Consider the following 6455-nt stretch of genomic DNA (forward strand, 5'->3'; position numbering starts at 1 on the left):
AAGTGAGGGAGGGAGGAAGGAAGGAAAAGAAAGAAGGGAAGGAAAGAAGGAAGAAAAAGAAAGGAAGGAAGTTAGGAAGAAAAGGGAAGGGAGGGAGGAAGGAAGGTAGGAAGGAAAGGGAAGGGAGGAAGGAGGTGCCCGTAGGAAAGTAAACAAAATGCTCTGTCTGATGACAACACCTCCTGGTCTCGCTGCCAGCAAACGCCGTCCGACGGTGTCCACCCCCGGCTCCGGGAGCCCCGCTGACGGTCTGGTTAGCCTGGGAGGCCCTGAGACGCCCGCCTGCAGCCGCGGAGAAGCCGGGCTCAGCCGCGACGGGGAGTCCCCGGGGGTCGCCGGCGCCCCGCGCCCAAGGAGCCGCCGCGGAGGCGGGCCCCGCGTGCGTGCCCCGGGCTGCCGCGGGGAGGTCTGATGACGCTGCACGGCGGCCCGAGCCTGGGCGTTGTGTCCGGTCCGGGGACGGAGCCCCCAGACACACCTCCTCCCCGGCCGGGCAGTGGAGTCAGGTGCTGCAGGCTGGGTACGAGTTTCCCGTACGCAGGGTGCGCCCTGCAGAGGGGCGGCGTGCCGGGCGCAGGGGCGGCAGACGGCGCGCGCGTCCCCAGCGCGGTTTCGGCCAGCGCACGGAGCCAAGGCGGAGGCTGGACGGCTGGCTGAGTCACCGGCCGCAGGCTGCGGGGTCCGACCGGGACTCGAGGCCAGAGGGCCGCGGGGTGTGAGCGCCTGGACCGAAAGCACAGAGGTCAGGCACGAGCAAATCGCGGGGAGGGCTGGTAAACACCTGGAGCCCGGGAGTCTGCCCGAGGCGCGGTTGTGCAAGGTGTTTGCTCCTCACCCGAGCCCGCGGCTCTCCCGGGAGCGCTCGCCGCCGTCGGGGCCGACCCCCAGACAGCATGACTGTCCGGCTTCGTTTTAATTGTTTTTTTTCTTTGCCTGCACAGCCTCATTCACATGTGTTAGCTGGCCACCCTTCAGGGGCGTCCAAGGGGTCCCTGGGCCACATGTCTCTCAACTACCAAGAGGTTGGCCCAGGTGATCACAGGGGCTTGAGAGCAACAAGAGGTCCGAGCCTCGTTTTTTTTTTTTTTTTAATGTTTATTTATATTTGAGAGAGAGAACAGAGGACGGGCAGACACAACCGACTGAGCCACCCAGGTGTCCCTCAAAATTTTAAAGTAACACAAAAGAATGAAAACATAGGCAATAGACTGGGAGAAAAATCTTTGCAAAGCAAGTAAAGAACTCTAAAATAATAAGAAAATATGTGGGGTCCTGGGTGGCTCAGTCAGTTGGGTATCCGGCTTTCGCTCAGGTCATGATCTTACGGTGCATGGGTTCAAGCCCCGCATCAGGCTCTGTGCTCACAGCTCGTTGGCGCCTGGAGCCTGCCTCGGATTCTGTGTCTCCTTCTCTCTCTGACCCTCCCCTGCTCACACTGTCTCTCTCTCTCTCGAAAATAAATGAAACATTAAAAAATTTTTAAAAAATAAGAAAACACTTAATAAGACAACCCCTTCCATAGAAGACCAAAGCTTTGAACAGACACTTTCATGATTTGCAAATAAACACATGAAAAGCAGGTCAACATCATTAGACATTAGGGAAATGCACATTAAAACCATTATGAGAGACAACATGTAGCTACTGGGTGGGCTAAAATTAAATTGAAAACCAAACCTGACCGTACAGAGCTCTGGTGAGGATGTGGATAAAACAACTCTCATACCTTGCTGCCAGAAATATACAATGATACAAGCACTATTTAAAACCGTGTTGCAGGACACCTGGGGGGCTCAGAACCTGGAGCCTGCTTCGGAGTCTGTGTCTCCCTCTCTCTCTGCCACTCCCCTGGTCATGCCTTATCTTTCTCTCTCTCTCTCAAATATAAGTAAACATTAAAAAATTAATTTTAAAAGACAATTATAAAACCAGTTTGCAATTGCTTGAAAAGACACATCTGGGCAGGTGCATATACACTCTGAGGTAACCATTCCACCTGTAGGTGTTTTTAAAATTTAAGTGTTTATTTTTGAGAGAGAGACAGACAGACAGAAGAGCAGGGGAGGGGCAGAAAGAGAGGGAGGCACAGAATCTGAAGCAGGCTCCAGGCTCTGAGCTGTCAGCACAGAACCCGATGTGGGGCTTGAACTCGTGAACCATGAGATCATGACCTGAGCTGCAGTTGGATGCTTAACCCATTGAGCCACCCAGGTGCCCCTCATAGGCATTTTTCTCTAAGAGAGAAAAGATACACTCACCCAAAGACTTGCCGATGAATGGCCATCACACCCTATCTGTAATAGGCAAAACTTGAAAACAAGATGCCATCGGCAGATGGTCGAATCAACGACTCGCAGTACATCCACCCGACGGACTACTACTCAGCAATAAAAAGAAATGAATTACTGACTCACATGACAACTCGGATTAACCTCAAAGTCATGGTGAAAGAAAGAAGCCAGACTCTCAGCCCCCCAAAAGTATAAATTGTACAGAAGAATATATATTACATGGTTCTACTTACATAAAAGTCCAGAAAATGCAAACTGACCTTTAGTGACAGTAAGCAGACCAGTGTAGCCCAGGGCGAGGTTCACTGGAAGGATTACCAAGGGGCCCAGGAAAACTTTTGGGGGTGTGATATACGCACTGTGTTGGTGTGGTGATGGTTTTATAGGAGTATCCATGTATCAAAACTTACTAACTTGTCTATTTTAAATGAGAGTAGTGTATCGGTGTAAGTCAATTATACCTCTATTAAGCTGTTAGATCATGACCTGAGCCGGTCAGATGTTTGACCGACTGAGCCACTCAGGCGCCCCCCCTCAATCAAAGCTGTTTAAAAAAAATTTTTTTTAATGTTTTATTTATTTTTGATAGAGAGAGAGACAGAGCATGAGGGGGGGAGGGGCAGAGAGAGAAGGAGACACAGAATCTGAAGCAGGCTCCAGGCTCTGAGCTGTCAGCACAGAGTCTGACACGGGGCTTGAACCCACGAAGGTGAGATCTGACCTGAGCCGAAGTCGGGGGCTTAACTGACTGAGCCACCCAGGCGCCCCTCAAAGCTGTTTTAAAAGAAAGAAGGGGCCCCTGGGTGGCCTGGTTGGTTAAGCGTGAACTCTTTTTTTTTTTTTTTAATGTTTATTCATTTCTGAGAGAGACAGAGACAGAGCATGAGTGGCAGAGGGGTAGAAAGGGAGGGAGACACAGAATCCGAAGCAGGCTCCAAGGTCTGCGCTGTCAGCTTAGGGCCCGACACGGGCTCAACCTCAAGAACCCTGAGGTCATGACCTGAGCTTTCAAAGTCGGATGCTTAACTGACTGCGCCACCCAGGTGCGCCAAGAAAAATATTTTTAAAAGAAAGAATGAAGAACATTAGGGACATTTGTCCGGCAGAGAATATGGGATAGGCTGGAGTGGATGTTCCTGTTATTTCTTGCTGTGTCACACATGACCCCAAAGTTTAGTGGCTTAAAACCACCACCATTTTATCATATCTCACAATCGTGTGGATCGGGAATTCCTGCTGGGGAGCCGAGTGACACCCTGTGGCATCAGCGTGGCCGCACTTGGGCTGGGATGGTCTGGGGGCTCCAAGAGGGCTTCCTCACCTGCCTGGCGCTTTGGCAGCAGAGGGTAGGAGGCCAGGCTCCAATGGGCCCCTTCCCTTCCGTACGCAGACCCAGGGGGGTCTCCCTGTGGTGTCCCCAGAAGGGATGTCAGGCTTCTCTCGTGGTGGCTCAGGCCACAAGAGACAAAGGTAGAAGCTGTCATGCTCTCAAAGACTGGGCTCAGGGGCGTCTGTGGGGCTCTGTCGCTTAAGCATCCAACTCTTGACTTTCGCTCAGGTCACGATCTCCCGGTTCGTGAGTTTGAACCCCACATGGGGCTCTGTGCTGACAGTTTGGAGGCTGCTTGGGATTGTCTCTCTCCATCTCTCACTGCCCCTCCCCTCTCTCTCAAAATAAATAAATTAACCTAAAAAACAATTTAAAAAGGACTGGGCTCAGCAGTGGCACAGCATCCCCTCTGCCATGCCCCGCTGGCCCAAGTAAGCCAGATCCTAGGAGAGGGGCCACAGACCCCACCTTTCAGTGGACGTTCTGGAAGCCCCGGAGATGCAGACTGAGAACAGCCAGGATGGGCAGAAGACAGTGAGTCAGGAGCGGGTCTGGCTGCGCCTTGGCAGGTGGTGGGTAGGGTTTAACGTGGAGAAGGCGTGGGCCGGAGCACAGAGATCTTTGGCCATCCGGTTGAGCAATTTGAGTTAACTTTTAGGTAAGAGGGACCACTTGAAATCTGGAGCAGGTGGAATGAGTGAGGGTCAGGGTTAGGCTGTCAAGAGGAAAACTGAAATGGCACAGAGACCTTCTGCGGAGACAAAATCAGACAAAAAGCTGCATGGGCTTAACAGTATGTAATGATTTATCCATATTTCAATTTTCTGCTATATTCCATCTTTATTATTAAAAATATTTTTTAAATATTTATATTTGAGAGACAGAGTGCGAGCTGGGGAGGGCAGAGAGAGAGAGGGAGACACAGAATCCGAAGCAGGCTCCAGGTTCTGAGCCCAGTGCGGGGCTCAAACCCAAGAACCATGAGATCATGACCTGAGCCGAAGTCGGATGCTCAACCGACTGAGCCACTCCTAGATTCCGGCTTTAAAACAACCTTTAGGGACACCTGGGTAGCTCGCTCCCTTAAGTGTCCAGGTCATGATCTTGCCATTTGTGAGTTTGAGGCCCAAGTTGAGCTCTGTCCTGACAGCTCAGAGCCTGGAGCCTGCTTAAGATTCCCTGTCTCCCTCTTTCTCTGTTCCGCTCTGGCTTGTGCTCTATCTCTCTCTCAGAAATAAATAAACATTAAAAAAAAAAAAGACAACCTTTATTGTTTTTTTGCCCCCTTATGAAAGGAACGCATTGGATTTTAATTTTTTTTGGGAGGGGACAGAGAGAGCACGAGCAGGGGAGGGTCAGAGAGAGAGGGAGACACAGAACCCAAAACAGGCTCCAGCCTCTGAGCTAGAGGTCACCACAGAGCCTGACACAGGGCTTGAACCCAGAAACCGTGAGATCATGATCTGAGCTGAGGTCTGATGCCTAAGGGACTGAGCCACCCAGGCGCCCCTGGATTTTAAAAATCTAGGATGGGAGCTTAGCTTAAAAATGGCAGGCTACCAGTAGCCACAGCGGGGGCCAGAGGGGAGAGTGACAGGATGACAGACAGCCACTCTGTTAGGGAGGGAAGGACATAATTGGTTGGATGAGACGCTGAGCAGCCATGGAACGTAGTGATGAAGAAGTGACAGATTTAAGTGGTAGGCACTCTGCCAAATAATGATGATGAAAGGCTAATATTTAAGGGGCGCCTTGGTGGCTCAGTCCATTAAGCATCAGACCAGCTCAGGTCATGATCTCACACCTGGTGGGTTCGAGCCCTGCACTGGGCTCCATGCTGACAGCGGGGAGCCTGCTTGGGATCCTCTCTCCTACTCTCTCTGCCCCTCCGCAACTCATGTTTTCTCTCTCAAAAGTAAATAAATAATTTTTTTAAAACATAAAAAAACCTATTATTTAAATATTGCCTTGAGCATTGACGTGTCATTGGCGCGATACTTAGAATTGTACATTTGGTAATTCACTTATCTGATGAGCTACATATTTGCACCAGTCCCGTTACAAGTGTAAGAAATTTGAGGCACAGGGAGGTTAATGAAGTTGCTCAAAGTCACACAGTAGAGTGGTGGACCTGGGGTAGAGGCCTAACTGGGCTCAAAACTACTCTTAACTACCAAAGCGACATATTGATTTTTACTTTTCCGATGTACAATTCTCTAAGATAGTCTACCAACTGGGTAACTAGAGTTTACATTATACCATCTGACTTGCTGCTGTTCTGAGCTCAGCGTTATTGAAAGCAGCTGATACACTTTTGTCAAATGATTTCAAGGCCAGGGTCAGGGTGGAGAGTGAGAGTTGGCCAGGTGTGTAGAGCTCCACCCCGCCCCCCAACCTCAACTGGCAGGATGCCAGCAATGAATGATTCAACAGTTGCATGTAAGCTGGTATATCCCCCTCCCCACCCCGGCTCAAAATAGTAACGGAGATGTAATATTTGTTTAACGTCTGAAAAGAATACTCTGGTGATTTATGCACTTCAATATTATGTAAATGTACCCTCAGGATGCTGGCGAAAGGTACAATTTTGACATCAGAATAAGCAACAAGCGGATGCATCAAATATTTAATTACAGGACCAGATGAAGAAAGCAGATGATGGAAATGTGGTCTTGTCACTCCCCTCACCCCCAGGTCTGAGGGATCAGCAAGGTCCTGTGTCATCTTTGAAGGCAAAACAGGACTACAGATGAATTCGAGGAAAAAAAAGGCAAATTTAGGGGCGCCTAGGTGGCTCAATTGGGTGTCCAACTGCGGCTTAGGCCATGATCTCA

General features: G+C 50.2%; 1 long non-coding RNA gene across 1 annotated transcript in view; it reads left to right on the plus strand.

Moving 5' to 3' along the window:
• The window catches only part of LOC115292909, a 16240-nt gene extending 9899 nt beyond the window's left edge, over positions 1-6341 (plus strand). The window contains exon 3 of the long non-coding RNA XR_003909225.1: positions 6187-6341. This is a non-coding gene — a long non-coding RNA (uncharacterized LOC115292909). The remainder of the gene's footprint in view (positions 1-6186) is intronic.
• Positions 6342-6455: the final 114 nt, after the last annotated feature.

Source organism: Suricata suricatta, chromosome 5 (assembly GCF_006229205.1).
Source record: "Suricata suricatta isolate VVHF042 chromosome 5, meerkat_22Aug2017_6uvM2_HiC, whole genome shotgun sequence".
In the NCBI taxonomy this organism is placed as follows: Eukaryota; Metazoa; Chordata; class Mammalia; order Carnivora; family Herpestidae; genus Suricata; species Suricata suricatta.